Raw genomic sequence first — 18,979 nt, forward strand, 5'->3', positions numbered from 1 at the left:
AAGCTTGGTACGTCTGGACCCTTCTTGCATACCAGCATTAGTATACGGCACAAAATAAAGTATCATTAACTACAAACACCAACTTATTTCTCTTTTAAATAGATTTTATAATGTAGGTTTGCTGTCAGGTTTACCTCTTCTCTCTGCCACCTGTGAGGATGCATATTTATCCCTCCCCAAGTCCTATGAGCTGGGTTAGCATATGGGTTAACTGAACAATCAAATGCATGGCTGCCAAACTTGATCACTCTTCATCAAATGAAGAGTATTGGTTGCAGAAACGTACATTTCTTCAACTTAGAGCTAATTTATCGAAGCGATCCGGTGTGAAGTTGTGCGTGATTGGATGATGGTACAATCCTTTTTTTTTTTTTCCGTTTGATCAGTCCATGAGTAGTAAGGCTTGGCCTCTCTGGTTCATTCTGTTAAAAATTAAAGGCCTTTTAATAGACCTCCCTGCTTTACAAGCATTAGGTAGCACTAACAAACTGCTTCTGAAATTAGTTCACTGAGATTAGGTGTGGTGAGGTCTTGTGTAAGTTTTTAGGTCCATTATTTTATTGGCTACCACTGGAAGGAGACGCTAATGCTGTTCCCAAGCCCTGATAGATTGGGGGTGGGTTGCATCACAAACCTGGACAATAAGGAAAACACCCAGATCCATCTGCTGTAGCGACCCTTTGGGGGGAAAAAAGTGTAGCCAAAAGTACCTTTTAAGTTATTAGCTGTCACCGTGGTTTTTTGTGTGTTCCCAGCATAAAATGAAAATGAGAATAATCAATCCATGTAGCCTCTGCATATCTTTATATTTTAATTTGTGAAGCAGCAACAGCTGTGAGACAACATCTAACACCCAAAGGCCACCATTTCTGTTTCTCATTCCCGTTGATTGTGCCGCCAACAAGCTGTCTTTTAATGAATAACTTCATCATTATCTTTTCAGTGCAAGTTCTGATTTTATGTGTGCTGCCTGTCAGGTCAAGAGGAAAAGTGTCAGCGGTGATGTGCGTCTGCGACTGAATGTCATCAGATAATGATACAAGCTATGGAAATGTATCTAGTATGCCAAACAGAAGATTATGATGTAAAGATACCAAGTGTGTTCAGTTGTGTGTGGATGTCTCAGTCAGAGCTTTGAACGTATTTCTTTACCTGGCACATTGTTAACTACGCTCGGGAGGCATCCGTTTTCCGGACTTTGTTATTCTCTTGACATATAAGCATGTGAACGTATTTGTGTGTATGTAACAGTAGCGTCCTTAAAAAGGATCCTGATGTTTTGCACTGTTGACATTAGCTGTATTCAGATTATTGTTATTATTATTATTTTTACTTATTTTTAACTTTTTGCTGTGATCAATGATGATTCTGAGGCCTCATTTACCTTGGAAGTCAAAGGAGAATCGCAGTGGGCAAGGCAACGACGAACTCATTGGATAAGGTCTTCAAATCTAAGGACATTTCTTAGCCGATGAAAACATTGATTTTCACTTTTTTTTTTTTTCTCCATGGGGACCTATAGTTGGGGAAAGTTTTCCTGGGGAAAACAGGACAGTCGACAAATTGTACGTGGTGCTGTAGAAGGATTTTATTAACACCATAGACAGCCACCAGAAGGACCAACAAATCAATCTTGGAAGAAATCAAGCCATCAACGTCACTGGAAAGACAAATGATAAAGATACGACACGCCAACTTTGAACATGTCATCAGAACAGAATAGTCATTAAAAAAGGACGTCGTTATTGGAAGAACAGTAGGAAAAAGGCAATGCGTTGGTTGGACGGCATTAAAACAATGACAAGAAGACTTCAAACTCACACAGGATCAATGTTGCTGTACAATCTACCAGATTTAGATTTCTGAGGTGAATCTTTGCAGAGCCTATAACATATCCTTCATCCTTGTAATAAGAGGATGACTGATATTTTCTGGCTGGAAATCAAACAAGAGGAACTGACAGTACCGGACAGCTCATTGACAATAGTAGCGGACTGTGTCGACCCTACATGTAGTTGTGCATAAATCCCCAGGAAGGCCCAACCTTTTGCCTTCTTGTAGGAGTTGTGAAACTTGCCATGTCATTGGCATATTTTCTGACTACATTCTGGTTGAACTATGGTCTTCAATTTCAGAAACTCACATGCATTCATCTTAGCCTGTAGCCCCGCTCATGTGATGCTGTAAAACAGACTTTTTTGTGCTTGTTTCTATTTTCACACAGTACACATTAATGTGGGCACCAACCTCTGCACTCCCCCCACCTCCCACAGGGTGTGAGATACAGCATCTTATGAACATGGGCATGTGTTAAATATTTTTGCAGTTTATATACAATTAAATGCTAATAGAGTGGGAGGCTGGAGAGTTGGAGGGAGTTAAAGAGCTGAAAGCATGAAGTCATGCAGAGCGAGGATACAGAGGTCAGCACAGTTGTACGCATCGCCTATGGGGAGAGGTAGGCCATGGCTATACATGATTAGAGCGTGCGTGAAACTATTGTGAGCATAAATTTACTCCCATGCCTAGCTGAGCTATTGCGAGGCTCAATTATCTGCGGTTGTTCATCCATGTAGCTGAGTCCCATACTCTTGCATTCACTGCCTGTATGTATTAATTAATCATTTCAATCCCCTTTTTCACGATCAAAAAATAAGCTAAATAAAATCGAGCCATTTTGAGTTGGCGTTTTTATCAGACTGAGTTAGTGTTGTCCGAAACACAAACACACAAAAAACATTATTTAATTTGCTTCTACCAGATCACTTCAGTTGATCTGATATAAAGGGCCTGTTCAGAATAAAACAACTCAATGTTAAATATAATTTACTTTAGTGGTCATATATAAAGACCAGCACTATTATGCTTATAGCCTTTAGAAAAAGTGCAGGTATGCCTAGCGTGAATGCTCTCTCTCAGCTTGTTTTTTACTTGCCGTTCATCAGCATCGCCACGAGTTTGCAAGTACCTTGATGGTATTTGTTGAAGCATGAGTGGTAATTATTCAGTTTTTCTAATGCGACTGATTAAAATATTTAACTTGGCCGAGATGTCTTTTTGTACAAAGTGTAATGAAGCCAAGCAGACAGTAAAGTGAATACCTGCATAGTGTACTGGCGAGCTGTATACTCCATATACCTGCCCCTTTGAAAGTTCGGCAACATTCATGCTATAATGGCGCTTTGATGCCTTTGGCCAAAGCCTCGAGTTAGACAATTCATTTGGTTGAAGGATTAGACTGTTAAGCTTTTTAGTGGTAAGCTGGTCACATGAAGATCTAAAATTGGTTTTGATAGACAAGAAAACCTTGCGCCTCCTTTGGGGATTTTCCTCTCTTGAACTCCCAGACTCCTCCCATGTCATCCCTGACTTAGCAGTACATACATGCTTCAGTGGCCATGTGGATTTGCTTGTGCTCGAGTTGTGGCTATCTGTAGGATTTGGCTCACAGGATTCCTCTGAAAGCCTTTTCACTCCCTGGAACTTTTGGCCTGGTGAATGTTTTGCTTTTGTTGGCAAAGACACGAAGAATCACAGATTGTCTCTTCTGATTGCAGAGTCTGCGAAGACCTGTGTTGGGATAAAAGCTGTATTCAAATCTAAAGAAAGGGCACTGAAGTGAAGGCAGCTGACAACCAAGGTAAGAAAAAGTTTGCATGGCTTTGTGTTACAACGCTGGCGGCTTGTATTAACCGTCAGACTTCGTCAATGGGATCTGTTAGTGTAATGGTACTGTGATATATTGACAGTGAAAAGCCTGGTTGGTGGTTGGTGTTACTTTTCCACTGGAACACAGTGTCTCATTTCCACAGGTACAGAGTTGATGGGGTTTTTTATGGTTGTTTTTTGGGAGACTTCTGTATATATAGTACATATGAACTGTACACTTATTGACTGACACTGACATGTTTGTCAGGTTCCCATGGTTTCCACCTGTCAAGAATGTCCAGAACATTGGAAAACGATCAAAAATAATCTATCCAGAGCGTTTCCTCATCTTTCCAGACGAGCTATGTTAGCAAACCTGATTCTATTTGCCACCTAAGCACCTCAAGGGTCACATGTGTTGTATGAACAAGCTCCAGACTTCATTTACAAAGGAAATCGCATGCTAGATAGTTTTGCATTTTGCATGTGCTTAATGATTCTTACATATGCTGTTTCCTGTGTATGCAGCTTTTTCAGTGTGGCAAATGAAAGAACCTACACTTTGAACATGCTGTATAAGAACAATAACAGTGTGTTTGGGCAGTGCATTATGCGTGCTATGCAAACACATTCTCAACTGGTGCAACATCCCTGTAGGGTTGTGGAGGGTTGAGGAATCACTCAGTCTTGACAAGACAGTAAATGTGGACATGGTGGAATTAACCTTGTTCTGCAACACATTTTCTGGGCCGCTTCTTTTTTTTGTCTGCTGGCAGCGGGTCAGCGTATCGTCTGACAGTTTACAGTGCTGAAATTGCAACAGTCAACGATTTTCCCCAAGAGCGGTGTCTTGCACCGTGTTGGTTTTTTGCCTTTTATCATAACTGCTACATGTTAACATGCTGTGCCTCATTGACGAGTCGTGTCTTTGATTCAAAGCGGCGTTCCTGATGACTGATGATCTCTTTCTTGCTTTATGCATGTTCTCACTGTCTAACACCGCCCTGGTTGAAGGAGTAATTGGTCGAAGTCTGCTGAATCCTAATCAGGTTTTGAGTCTGATACAGAAGAAGTAAAAGTGAAAGATTCATATGTAATGACTTCTGTTGGCTGAGGAGTAGGAAACAATCAAGCTTTGAGCTGCAACCTAATAAATGTTAACAGCCTGTGTCTACAATCGGAAAGTGAGAGTAACCGCATATATAACGTTGATTAAATAAATGCATTAGAGTGAGAGCTGGAGGCTGCTGACATTTCCAAGCTTTTATTTCTTTAGCTAATTCTCCAAATGCAGGTGGTCCCAGGTCAGAACTTGAAGTTGACAAGCTTGAATTCCAGATTTGATATAAATCAGAGATTAACATAGAGACTCTGACATGTGGAACCGATATGGTGTTATTAGGTCCATTGTTTTTCTGAAGATTTATAACTCAGTCGGTCACAATCACACACAATCGGAGGGCGGCTTTGGGCACTGACGCATGGATCTATATCTTACTTACTTTGGCTGATTACTGTCATCACTTTGCAGAGCCAAATTTCATTTTGACATTTGGGATAATGGCAGGAACATGCTCCTCTGCACTGTATAAAAACATTCATACTGTAGATAAAGGGTAGATATGAAGCAGAGAAATTCAGGGTCCAATCATCTACAGCAGCTGAACGCATTGAATTAAACTTATTAAAATATGTTGGATGAAATTTTAAATAAAGTAGGGAAAAGTAGGAGAAGTTTGAATATTTTTGGAGATCGTAATGTCTATATAGCTGAATCATCCAGGTTTGACTGTATGATGGTGGGTGCCACAGCTGGATGTGCTTCTCTTTTGAAACCTAACTGCACATTGCTACGATGCCACGTTGTTGATTGTTTAGTGTGGTAGCACTCCTACACACCTACATTGATCTGAACACTTTTGTTTCCTTTGTACCCAAAAAAATGTAAAAGTTGTGTGATATCATCTGGCTACGTCAAAGAGCTAACTAGCATCATAATTATTAGAAAGTTGTCAACTGCCGCTTCCCCATTTCTATAGTTCTCTAATTCTGTGTGTATTGTTAGTTGCTTTGAAGTTCTTCCTCTTTTTGATATCACATTGTTTGACTTTACTACATACAGTGGGATAGTTACCCCACCTCCTACTAGTTTTTAAAGGTATAGTTACATAGTGAATAGGACATAAAATGGTCATTTTCGGTTGGATTTTATTGTACTCAAAGCTGAGTCCATTAGCCTGCATCACACTTTAAGATTTGTTTTAGTGACAGCAATAGTAGGTTTTGTAACAATCAATCCATCCATCCATTCATCCAACCATCCATGATCTGCCGTCATCTGTTTTACAAGGGGCAATAGTCCAGGCAGAGATACCCAGTAGCAGAAACGCCTAAAATACCTCACCTAGAAGACACCTGGTTAGGTGCCTGAACCACCTTCAAATAGTGGCTCTCTGAGGCCCTCTTGAATGACTAAGCTCTTTCCTCTGTCTCTCAGGCAGAGCCCAGACACCCTTTAGGTACAGACTGATAGAATGAGATCACAGCAGAAATTAGCTTTCTCAAGAGTAGGTGAGGGTAGGAACGCAGATCATCTGGTAAATCTGCAGCTTTGCTTTCCTGCTCTTCACCACAACAGACTGATACACAGTCTGCGTTATTGTTGTGTCAGGTCAATCTACTGCTCAAGTCTTGCCTCACTTGTGAGCAAGATCCAGAAATGCTCAAACTCCTCTACTTGGAAGAAATGTTTAGAAATCTTTCTAATAGCTTAAAATGTGTCAAATATAGGGCGTTATTACTTCTGCGTCATTACTTCTGACTAAAAAGGGTGGAACTGATATTTAGGTGTGGTACTGAGATTATGTATTTCAATTGCATTTTGATTAGAAACAGAATGATGACGTGACGCACATTATAGTAGGTATCAGTGCAAACATATCAAGTGCATTTTAGATACATAAAAAAACCCTTTCTAAAACGGGCCTGCCTTCTGACATAAACTTGAATCAAAGTTCTTGACTCAAATGGTCAGGTTTGCTGGCTGTGTGAGAACACAGATTACCCATAACACACAGATAAACTCTGTAACAGCAAGATAAATATCTGTAGTTGACAGAGCCTACCGCAGTTTATGAATTGTAGTACTGACTAAAAATGAAACGCTCGGCGTCTGAGTGTTTTGTAGTTTGCTAATTGCTATTAAACCAGAAACCACAATGCAATCCTTTTCTAATTATAGTCAATTGACTTTTCTGTTGTGCTGCGCCGAGCGACTAAATCAAAACAAAGCAACCTCTGTCAGCGGATTGAGCGTCGGGCATCGCCTCTGTATACCCTCGTGGCTCTCAGGTGGCAGAGAGAACGAGCAGAGCCACTCCCTCCCCATCTGTCGTGCCCGTCAGGGGAATCACCTTCTCGCTCTGGCACACACTTGGAAACAGACGCACACACACATCCACCTGGGAATGCATTCACAGCTACAATCATAAACAAGAGCAAGCATAATCAAATGAGCATCCACAAGCTCACAGTCGCTGATAAAACAAATGGGACGCATTCCGATTCACGCAAAGATAATCTGTGAGCTTTGCTTATCTGCAGACAGGATGTACCTGGGGATGTGTAAAGCAGGATAGGCAAAGTGTGAGTGGGCTGAAAGCCAGTGGCTGAATTGCTTTTTTTTTCTTTGACAGTTTGACTCACCACCTGCCTGGGTAATCCCAGCGTTCGCTTTTGGACAACTCGCGTACCAAGCAGCAGTTTCACTTTGATTGAATTGAATTCGTCAGATGGCCATTCAGGCCTTTGCTGCCACTAACGGGAAGACGTAAACTGTATGACAGTCAAAGCTGCGTAGAAGAGAGACACAGTGACATTTAAACTGAAACCATTTCAGTCAGACAGATGAGCGTTCAGGCTGTCTCTGTATTAATGCTGTCTCCTTTTCTGTGACATTTGAATGAGCTTTTCCCCCCCCTCCACATTGGTGATCAATAAAGTAACTTAATAACCTGCCTCGAGACTCTAGGACGATTGGACAGAATAGAGTAGCGTCAATTTAGTGCAGTTTTATTCTGTAAGGAAGCAAGGGATTCATTTGATATTTCCAGGAACAATGGAAACAATAACTGAATAATGACACTGACTAATACCAGGTGCGGGTTTACCTGCGTTTTGGCTGGAAACATGGCTGAGTGTCAGTGAAGCAGTAGAGACATGACACTGTTATCTTATTGTGGTTTTTTTTTTTTTCTTTCTTTCTTTTTGTGCAGCGCAAGTGCTCTTTGCTTTCCAGCATATGGGTTTATTGTGTTGTAAACAAGGGGCAGCTATAATGTTAGGCTGCAGCATTATCGAGGTAGCGTGTGTGGTATTTTTATGAAACTGTGTGGTTTTTAGGACGGCTCTCTCATTCACTCACAGGAAGTGGTTTTTGCCTCTTTTCTGCAAAGCACAAAATGTTCCTCCTTTGCAGGTCTCTTGATACTTATTTCATTCATTTCTTTGTGATCACGCCAACATCTGTACTAAAGACGAGCTCTGCTTGGGGTCAAAGCGGAAAAGTGCAAACCGCAATTGGTAAAGATTAGAAAGGTTTTGTGGTGTAACATAGCTACCCCTGAGGGCCGCGTTTGTATTTGAACTGTAGTTTATTGGTGCTGCACAGAAAAAAGATAACGTGAAATATATATTAAATATATTTTACCAACACAGCCTGTTTAGATTGTCTTTCAACTGCATTCTTTTCATTACATTGATTTGTGCTGCTTTGTTGTAGACATTGAAGATAACTGGCACAATGGCACAACAGGGAAGGAAATAGTACTCATCACCATCTACTCTTCTTCCTGTCCTTTGTTTGTTGGCCCCACTTCAGTCCTAGACTTTTAATCTTCATATATGAAGGTGCTCTAGTTAAAAGTTAAAGTCCAGAGAAGCCTGCACTCACCGAGATGCACTCGCTCACCCTCTGAAATACTTGCTGTGTGGCCCAAACGCAAAATAAACAGACCAGAAGAGACACGCCGGGAGTATATTTCCCACTTCGAGCAGCACGGGGAGAAAGAAGTGACGAGAGAGGGAGAGCCTTGTTCACATACACTCACTAGCCATTTCATTAGGTATACTATACTTAGTATTGAGTGGGAGCCCGTTTTGCCCTTAATTCCTCATGGCATAGATTCAACAGTCCTGAGAGATTTTGGGCCGTATCGACATGACAGCATGTCACATTTCCTGCAGGTCTGTAATGTAAATCTCCTGTTTGACCACATCCTAAAGGTGCTCTGTATGATTGAGATTTGGTGACTCAGTTTCCTCAGCTGACAGGCGTGGCAGTCGGTGTGGTCTATTGGTGCTGTAGCCCATCTGTTTCAACATTTTGGGCGTATCCTGCATATCTTGGCTGTAATGAGTGACTATATGAGGTACTGTTGCCTTGCTGTCACCTTGATTTGTCTTTAGAGATGCAGCAGTAACTCAAATGAGCAGACGCTCTTCTGCAACTGAGGTATGCAGACGAGCATCTGATTATTGCCTAATTATGGTGCTGTTGCTTATCACCTTGAAGCAGTCCTCTGAACTCTGGCATTAACGAGGCGTTTTTGCCCATAGAACCGCTGCGTACTGGGTAGGGATGGTTGTGTGGGGAAATCCCAGCAGAGCAGCGGTTTCTGATATCCAAATGTCTCTGTAATCACACAGTTGCTTTAACCTCTGATTTAAAATTCAAAACAATAGAAATGTAAAAGTGCAGAGGTGCTAGCCTGAGGTTGCACGGTACGAAACAAAGCAGAGCTAAACACAATCCACAGTTCTGATAGCTTGTTTTAATCGACCAGCTATCGCAAAATGAAAATCTGGATCTCATATCATAACTGTTTTAACATTTTCTTGGGGGGAATAAAAGCTGCATCAGAAGAAGAAAACCAAAAATAGACTCAATTCTGTAGCTTTAAGTCCTGCACAATCTCAACATTTTAACAATAAATGAACCAAAATTTCATTTGCAAATGCTTTTGAGGGACTCCTCAAACATGTTTACATTGGCTTGTTTTGCTATCGTGTCACACTGTCATTGAAAAAAAAAAAAGACGTTAGATTCATGTAAAATAGGCAGCAGCTCACAGCACAGGCAGTGCACTTTAATCGGCTACAGAACTGACTTCTCTTTTATATTCCTCCCACTTTGTAAGCCATGATTGCAGCCACATGCCGTTGTTCCATTCAGATCACATACTGCAACACTAAGTCTTCACCAGGCTCTTTGAATTGCTTGTCACTGCAACAGCTCCTGTCAGACAGCCAACTGTACTTCCTGGTGTGAAACAGATATGATTGTATCGACTGCTATCTAGTTTCTAAGTAACAATGAGGCAGTTCTTTTAGCAACCCAAGCTGGAAACATTTTTCTAAGTTCACAGGTTTCACGGGGAGCTTGTGTTTCCATACACCGCAGCGGCAGCAAATCTGACAGGAATACACGTTTCTTTAAATGTTGACATTTTAATGCATCCATATAACAGACAGGTTAGTGGAGTCCTGAGGTTTTGCACACTCAAAATAACGAACATGCTCGTGCAGCTTTTTCCAAAATAGCATTATGTGTAAACAGTCTGTCACGTGTCAAAAACCAGCCGAGGGGCCAGAACTACTCCACTAATAAAAGTCATTAATTACTCTGATTTGTCTACTTTGTAAAAATCTTGAGCCACCCCCCTTTTCTTTATGTTTTGTTTCCAAGGAGCCAGACCCTCTTGTAATTTTTTAAGTGGTCTTGAACAATAGTTTTCTAGGATTTTTGAAAGTCTTTCAAAGATTTCTTTTGGGCATTGGCTGGGATGTTTTTGTTTTTTTGACAAACCTGGATATGTGGAAGATAACAGAAGGTGTAAAAGGCCTCAAAATATCTACAGCAGATGAACAGTAGCTAAAAGGCATGTCCCTAAGAAACAGGAAAGATGCGTCTAGTCCTTCAGTTGATCCACCTGCTGTTGAACGAAACCTCATCGAAAGTCACATCTCTGAATTGGAAGGAAATTTGGAACAAAATTACTTAATAACTGAACTGAAAATCAGTGAAAACAGGTCTTATAGAGTGATTAAATCAAATCTGAAATTTTTTGGATCAAATCATCAATAATATGCACAGAGAAAGTCCAGGAAAGAAATACAACGTCTACAGCCGTCTGTAAAACACGATGGAAGCTTTGTCTTGGTTTGGGGCAGAATTTCAGCAAGTTTTGTTGGAGATCTTGTCAAAATAAATTGAATTATAAACTGTCATTGTGCAATATTTGAAGCAGTTTGTATTTAGAGTGATCAAAAGCCGCTAACGAAGACCCAAAGTTCCGAAGAAGAACTTTGAAAGCCCTTCGAGAAGCCTGGAAAACTATACCTGAAGACTATTTAAACAAATGACGAGAAATCTTGCTTAAGAGAGTTTAAGCTTTGATGAAGATTAAATGTAGTCATGCCAAATGTTGACTTTTAAGCTTGTTGAAATTGCTGCATCTGTTTCCCTATGAAAGAACTAAAACAAGTTGTCACCGATGGTTTAAATGAAGGTAAAATGAAATTAATAGTTTCAAGTAATTACACACATTTGATTTAATGGCTGTTTTTTTATACTTTATACTCCATTAAGCACCAAACCCCAGTTCACATTTCCCTCATGTTTATTAAATGGGTGGATTTAGTTCTTTTCCCTTAAAAAAATCAGTGCCCCCTCCCCACTTGTTAATGTTTCCGAAAGTGGTGTCAGTTGAGTCACGTAACAGGTGCAGCAGGCACAAGATCCTGCCCAAACATTTTGGCCCCCCCGCCATGTTATATATGTAGTATACAGTCCAGCCTGTCCCTGTGGTGCCAGAAAACACGCTCAGCCACACCAGACGGATCATTTTGCTTCTCTGGCTAACGTTGCCCTGCCTGTGTTTGGTCTCACTGTCACGGTTCAGCTATATGGGACTATAGATAAAGGTAACATATACCTTGTGATGTCTTTCACCTCAAGCTAAGGACCAAAACATCTGAGCTACTGCTGCTTTACAAGTTTAATGAATACGCCTTCAGCATGGATAAGAAGCACTGTACATTAAATGTTGATTGGATAGAAAGTAGGTCATTTTGTTGCATAAGCTCTGAGGGAGTACATGCAAGAACACGCTGGCTTATATTTTTCTATACTGAGTGTTTATCACAGCATGTGGTAGTGGTGGTGGAGCGTTAGTGCACAGTGTTGATGTTAAATGCAGTTTGTGCCATCTGCCCAGAAACTTTATATATTTGTAATGATGTAAAGAGACAGAGAGAAGAAGGAACGGTTAAAAAAAACTGACAGAGACGTTGGAGAAGAGACTTGAGGAAGGGGAAGAGGAAAGAAGTCGCCTGTGACCGGTGGGCAGCGTTAACCAGTTTAGAAAAAGGCATTCCAGCGCTTTTGTTGTCGGGCCACAAATATTCCAGTCTTCCCTTCCTACTCCTTTGCCACACAAACAAAGTGAACTCCGGCAAAGGCGGAGAAGAGAGAAGACATTTAAAGGTCTCCCGTACAGTGGACATCATTGTGTCCCATCTGTTAGCTCTACACTTTGTTTGGCTTGAGTTTCAGCCATACATGTGTATGAGAGTTTATTAAAGACAGACTAAGGAGGAAATTGAGTCCATCCTCAGAACTTTGTTTGCAGATATGAATGCACGCACAAACACCACCTCCCCCGCGCACACAGGCGAATGTGCGCTCAAATACGTCGAGTATATTCAAATGTATTTCTTAACCTCCTAAGACCCGAACTCTTCCACGGCATGCATTTTTAATTTCTCTTTGATATTTGGGCTGATTGGGGCCTGATAAATGTAAAAACAAAGAATTAGCAGATTTTTTTTTTTTTTACCTAATTTTAGTTTCTAAGAAAAATGAGAGCCACATATGAGGATATTAATTTAAAATTTTGATAGAACAGTAGCAGTATACTGTCCTCGTAAGTGGATATCAGGCCCTTTTAGAGCAAAATTGAGTATTTTGGTCTACGTAACCCAAAATGTGATGTCCACATATGTGGACGCCAGGTCCTAGGAGGTTAAGCTTTCAAGCACATAGTGAGGAGATGGACGCAGGAAGGTACTGGTGCACCTTTTGTACTGTATTTGGATGAGTTCCAGGTCATTGACCCGAGTCCTCCACTTTCTCATTAAAGATACAATTCTAGAATCTGAGCAGACTCAGCTCAACATGCCATGACTACTAAAAGCCATATTGGGACATTTTCCCTCCACCACTGGAAGGAAGGAGACCTATAGGAGAGCAGATTGTGAAGTAAAGTGAATAATATTGACACAATTTTTTTAACTTATTGCTTGGTTGAACATTAACTGGGTATATGCTTTAATTTTTGGCAACTTGATGACAGCAACAGAGAAGGTATAAGCCCAAACGTATGGTTTCAGATTATATTACAAGTCTTATTTTCTCTCACTTTAAAGCCTCTGCTTTGCTTTGTCTTAAAGCTAGCTGTTATAACGGTTGCCATTTTTTTTTATTGTTTGATGTCTCGCTAAGCTGGCAGCTGATGAGTTATCTCCATTATATCAATTGCCCATGTGCCGTTTGGCAAAGTACCTAATCCAAGTCTGTCAGGGTTAGTTTAGCTGTAATTCTGCCAATGTGGTTTGACAAACTTCTTCTGTGTGGATGTGTTTGTGTGTGCAGGTGCTGTCAGAAACTTTGTTCAGCACTTGTCCGTTAGTCAGATAGGCCTGCAGTGGAAACGCTTCTTTTTCCACCAAATATTTGAGAATCTTTAAGCTTTTTTTATTTATTTATAATGCACCAAATCACAACAACAGCCACAGCCAACAGACGCTACAATAATACAGAGAAAACTCGAACAATCAGATGACCCCCTGTGAGCAAGCACTTGGCAAAAGGGGGAAGGAAAAACTCCCTTTTAGCAGGAAGAAAACCTCAAGCAGAATCAGGTTTAGGGAGGGGCAGTTATCTGCTGCGATGTGAGGGGAGAAAGACGGGGTAAAAGACGAGAGCGCTACAGATTAATAATAACTAAAGTTTAAATGCAGAATGTTGTATAAAAAAATCAGTATTGCTCATATTTCATTGTTTTTTTCGTTGCTAGGCTATTGAGATTAATTAAGTTGATTATATTCGTGTGACCCCACCTCACCCTAGATGATAATCTGTGTGTATGAGTTTCCATTTGGATATTGCTACAAGTAGAATAGGCGACTGATAATTTGGGGGTAAAAGATTTGGGATAAAAGAAGTTTTACTCTCAAGCAGAACGGAAAAGAGAAGCGACTGGAGGCAAATCTCACAGTGAGTCAACTTTTGAACTATTAGCTGATTGAGATTTTCCTCGGATTTGTTGTGAGGATGCTGGATTATGGGATTGTACAAACGCAGTAAGCAGCTCACTTTGCAGCATGGGTTGTCTGTGGAGTCTACGGTGAAATCCGAAGAAATGATCAGCTCTGTGGGGCGCACCAGAAAGAGTCTGCTCCCTGTTTTCATCCAGCTGTCCATTTCTCAAAGTTATTAAATTCATTTGTAAGAAGTTTACCCAACAAAGTGTACAGTAGCAGCTATAGCAGTGCTTCTTAGTGTGAATAAATGAAGCCCTAATGTGAGCCTGAGTATATACTGATCAGTCTTAGTTATTACACACAAAGCCTGGTGGGGTTAGGGTAGCCTAACCCCACCAGGTCTGGGTGTATACAGTGTCTTAGACTCGTTAACATGGCTCTTGAGCCATTACTGGGCACTTCTTGCAGGATGGTGGGACACACTGTGCTGCTTAGGGAGTGCCTTTACCATAAGATGGGTGGTGGGTTGTTTCATAACATGGATGAAAGACCCCCTAAGTGCAGAACACTTAACTGTGACTAAGTTATCACTGTTACTAACTTCACCTGTCAGGGATTTTAATCTGTGTCTGATCTGTGTGACTGTACCTCCCAGTGTGTGTGCCCACATTTGTATCAATTGCTGTAGTTGACTCTCTATATATGCCTCCCTGTCTGTTCGTAACCCTATTTGTGTTTGTGTCTTCTTGCGCCGTGTCTCTGAATGCGTCTCATTGTGTTCATCACTGCCCATGTGTGGACTCCCAAGGCTGTGTGAGTTCATTGTGCGTGTCTCCTCCTGTTTAGATAACGCCAGTGTTGTCCATACGCGGAGAGACAACTGCAGAGGCATACACTATGCATGCTTATGTGGTCAGAAGCCTATGTTTTATGGAACATACTGTACTGAGCTGCTCTGCTGCAGTAAAGGGGCTATAAATAGAAGGTGCTGATAAAGAGTAAGAAAAAAGGGGGCACGGTGTGAAATAGACTCACCAAGCCGGTTACTGTTTAAACACTCAGACAGGAGCTTAAGGAACACCAGACTGGGCTTAAACCAACACTACGGTAGATTATATAACCGTGAGCGATATTAAAAGCACAAGTATTCTCAGTATTGACTTTGAATTGATGTGTCTATATTTATAGTGGGGGTATGGCTTTCATTACCTGACGTATTTATGATTTTCATTAGTGAAGGAACGCAGAGTCATATATGTTAACTGTGAAGGCTGAAACCACTTGGAGGTCTGCCAGATAGGTTCACTGGGGGAACAATTCAACTATTCTTCACCAGCACAGTTGGCCAGCCTTACCTGGCATTTGCACCGGACCTCATTTTCATGTGTTGTTTTCAAAGGAGGACCTTTTTCGTCTTTGACTTCGTATGCTTCTGTTGTTTGTACAGTAGCTGCAGTCATCACACTGCACCGCCCATGCATTACCAATCCACAAACAGTCATCTCAAGACAGTTTATATTAGAAGTTAAGAATCTCAACGAAAGAGCTGCGGCGGAGAGAAAGTTCTCACTTCCAACAGGAAGACATCTCCATCAGAAACAGACAGAGAGACGGCACAGAGAGAAGTTAATAACACGCTGAAGTGGCATGTGAGTGGAAAAGGAACGCTCCATGCAGCATGGGAAGTCCCCCGAGCATCCTGAGCCCATAGCAGCATGAATCAGGGATAGTCCAGGCTCACTCGACCCAGCCCCTAACTGTAAGTTTAATCAAAATGAAAGTATTAAGGCTGATCTTAAAAGTAGTGTGTTTCTGTTTCCTGAACCACCATTTACTTGAACTGGTGGTGTGTTTTTAAACTCACAGATGCCAGGAAGAACAAGGGAAAGTATTTATTTTTAATAAATACAATACATTTTCAACTTTTTAAAAAATTTTTGGTGATTGGAGGATAGTAAAACATCTTCAGCCAAACCTTAACTTTGACCCAAGAATCTGGTGTGGTCCCGCTCTGAAACAGACCCTTGGAAAACCCGGAGAAACCCCAAAACAATGACATAAATAATTTTCTTATTTATTTATATATATATTTGTAATTTGATTTAAGGATGATTATGTCCTGTCCAAAACAGAGAGGGGGATTAACAAACCTCACCCAGACTGATGAGCATCTGATGAGCATCTAATTAGCATCAGTTGGTTTAGTGGAGGCGCGCTGCCTGGGTGGCAAGATGATGCCCTCTCGCTCGCTCCTAATTCTCCAGGCAATTAACTCTGCTGCTCTGATATGAGCACAATCCAGCATCAAACAGATTGTGTGCTATGGAACTGGTAAGCAACTCACATGCACCTCTGCCGGGAAATGTCTGCAAAAGTTCAGGGATGGAGTGCATGTGCGAAAACATTTTCAGGACAGTTATGAGGGAATTTCCCTGCAGTGCAGTGTGGTCACCTCGAAACAGGACAAGTCGGTAATATATCACACCTTCTATCTATAGAAGCGTCATGATTTTAAAGAGCAAGTCATAGTTGATGATTTGTCACGACTACAATTAGTTTAAACACATTGAAACTGGCAGGAAATGCGTTTTACAACAGCAAAGGTTTCCGGTCGCTGAGCAAGAGAGATGAGGGGTATCCTATCCCTGCCATGAGCGACATACTCGGAGGAGGAGGTGTTTTCAATTGTTTGTCCTCTGATCCAAAAGGTTACAATGGTTTACATGGATGGGCTCTCCTAGCCTTAGAAAAAGATGAAATGCAAAGAGAACTGTGGGCTTGCACACCCGCGGCCCTTCTTTTGTTGTCTTATCATGTTGGGATTTTATGCTTTCAGAACAATATGTTGCAAAGACAAATTGAGGTTTTTGCACTCGAGTTTTGCAAAAGAATCACTGAAAAATTGATCCCAGATCTGTTCAGTCTCACTTTCACCTGCCTTGCTTTTCCACGAATCCTTGGCCTTGATCTTCCCTAGTTCTCCCCCCCCCCCCCTTTGCTTCTACCTTCTGCTGTGCCTCCATAACACTCCTTCAGATTTTCTTTATGCCTTTGTGTTAACACATGCGATACATGCACGCGCATGCACATTCAAACCATATCCATTTGGCTCCCTGCACACACTGCACCCCCAGTGTTCCCATTTGGAATTCTCCCATCCCCTCATTTCCAGAGTCCTGTTTTACCATAGCAACACTAGCATGTCTGAGCTCAAACACACATTTCATATTCATCACACTTCGCCCTCTCTCTTTCTCTTCTTTAAAGCCTCAGTTCTGGGCCTGTTTTTATGGCCAGCTCCCCGCTTACTGTGTTCCTTCAGGAATTTTGGCGCAGATTCAAACATCTTAAATCAAGTACAGGCTGCCACAGCAGCCCGGGCCCCTTCGCTCCTCGTCTTCCACCCCACATGTTGACCCCAGGGAGTATTTGTGTGCAGAAAGGGGGCTGACAATCAGGCCACTGACAACCTGTCCCAAGAAGACTTTGCCGCCTGTCACATCCCTTTCCCCCTGTCTCTTAACTCCTCCCTGTCCATCATTTTCCCACTCTTTTCCCTTCAGTTTGTTTTGTTTTGTCACTATTGGATAGATTAACATTTAACTAACACTATCTCAGTCTCCTACAAGGATGGCTGATTTTGTAGTCCCAAGTTAAAATTTCAGAGAGATTAACATTTTATATGTGTCTGTGTATCATTGACGCCCAAGCACAAAGTGTATCAAATTGAGCAATCTACTTGGAATTTCGTTTTGTATTGTTACAGAAACATTTCTTATAAACCAGTGCATTTGTTTGAATATCTTAAAGCGGTAGCCGGGTACATATTTCACCAGTCTGGCTCGATGAAATCAAGAGACTGTTTTAGGTAGACAACGTCCCTACAAAGTCAGATTTTCAAACCTTTCCTTTGGCAGTTTATGCATCTGGATTGTTTTGGGGTGAGATTTCCAGACCTCGAATGTCTGTTGAAATATCTGCCTTCGTTTATAGATATAACACAAAAAGACAGCACACAGCTTTTATATTTGAAAGACTTATGAAAGATTTTTTTCAGAATTCATGACCTGATTATCTGCAGTCACTGCTAAAGCAAAAAAAACCCAGTTCCTACGTGAAATTGCTCACATTGAGTTTTATGAATTTAATCACATGAATAAAAACTTAATTTGTTTAAATCAAATTGCTAAAACCTCGTATTTTATTTTAGTTTAATGGATTAAAACGGTGTCATTTGACCTGCAGTCGCTTCCATTCATCTGCAGTAATTTGCAGAATGAACCCGAGGAGAGATCACATGCATCAAAACCTGTTTCAGTGTTTAAAGAAAGAGTAAAAAAGTGCAATTGGCAATCTAACGATTCTCTCTACTTTTGTGTCTTTTCTCCAGGGCTCATTCCCGCTCTGCTTTTCTTATTTGTGAGGGGGGGGGAAAGCAACAGCTCCCCCCCAAAAGTCAAGTGGGAAGAAAGTAATTCTACAGATGTTGTCTGCTGGAGCCCAAAGTTACTTTCTCCTTCTTCCTTCCCTTTACCGCTTCATGACCCTCTTGAATCATTTACTCATCTACACTTTGTTTTTCTCTTCCACACGGGACATCTGTCTGGTTTTTATATGCTGATTAACTAACTGCCTTTAATTTTTTTTGCACTGGTGTAACACTAAGATCTGCTAAGCTGTGTGGACAAAGGAGGCCCTCTTTTTGTTCTTTCATGTGGTTTTGTGTACATGAGACTGGACGTGTATAGAGCTACTCGAGACACTATCCAAGTTTTTTTTTCCTTCATATGCGAGATGCTCATATGACAAGCCTGCTGCACATTAGTCCGTGATTTACAGAGTTTGGCTGTGGCGCCAACCTCACCCCCTCCTGCTTCGACTCTCTCGCTGGTTCATCCGTCTTTGGTTGTCCATTGTATTTGGTCTGGTTTAGATTCTCAGTTTGATGGCTTCACTGCTGGAGAGAGAACACATGTGCGAAGCGGATGTGTTGCCTCGCGTTTTCACA

General features: G+C 41.3%; 1 protein-coding gene across 4 annotated transcripts in view; it reads left to right on the forward strand.

The window, feature by feature from the left end:
• thrab (thyroid hormone receptor alpha b) overlaps positions 1-18,979 on the forward strand; it is a 161,670-nt gene that overhangs the window by 19,789 nt on the left and 122,902 nt on the right. For 3 of the 4 annotated variants that reach the window (XM_040014016.1, XM_040014017.1, XM_040014015.1), the window contains exon 2: positions 3,558-3,640. The exons of the other annotated variant lie outside the window; for it this stretch is intronic. The gene's annotated coding sequence lies outside the window, so the exon portion shown is untranslated. The remainder of the gene's footprint in view (positions 1-3,557; positions 3,641-18,979) is intronic. 4 annotated transcript variants of the gene reach the window in all.

This window comes from Simochromis diagramma, unplaced genomic scaffold (genome assembly GCF_900408965.1).
Source record: "Simochromis diagramma unplaced genomic scaffold, fSimDia1.1 OVJJ01000669.1, whole genome shotgun sequence".
Classification (NCBI taxonomy): domain Eukaryota; kingdom Metazoa; phylum Chordata; class Actinopteri; order Cichliformes; family Cichlidae; genus Simochromis; species Simochromis diagramma.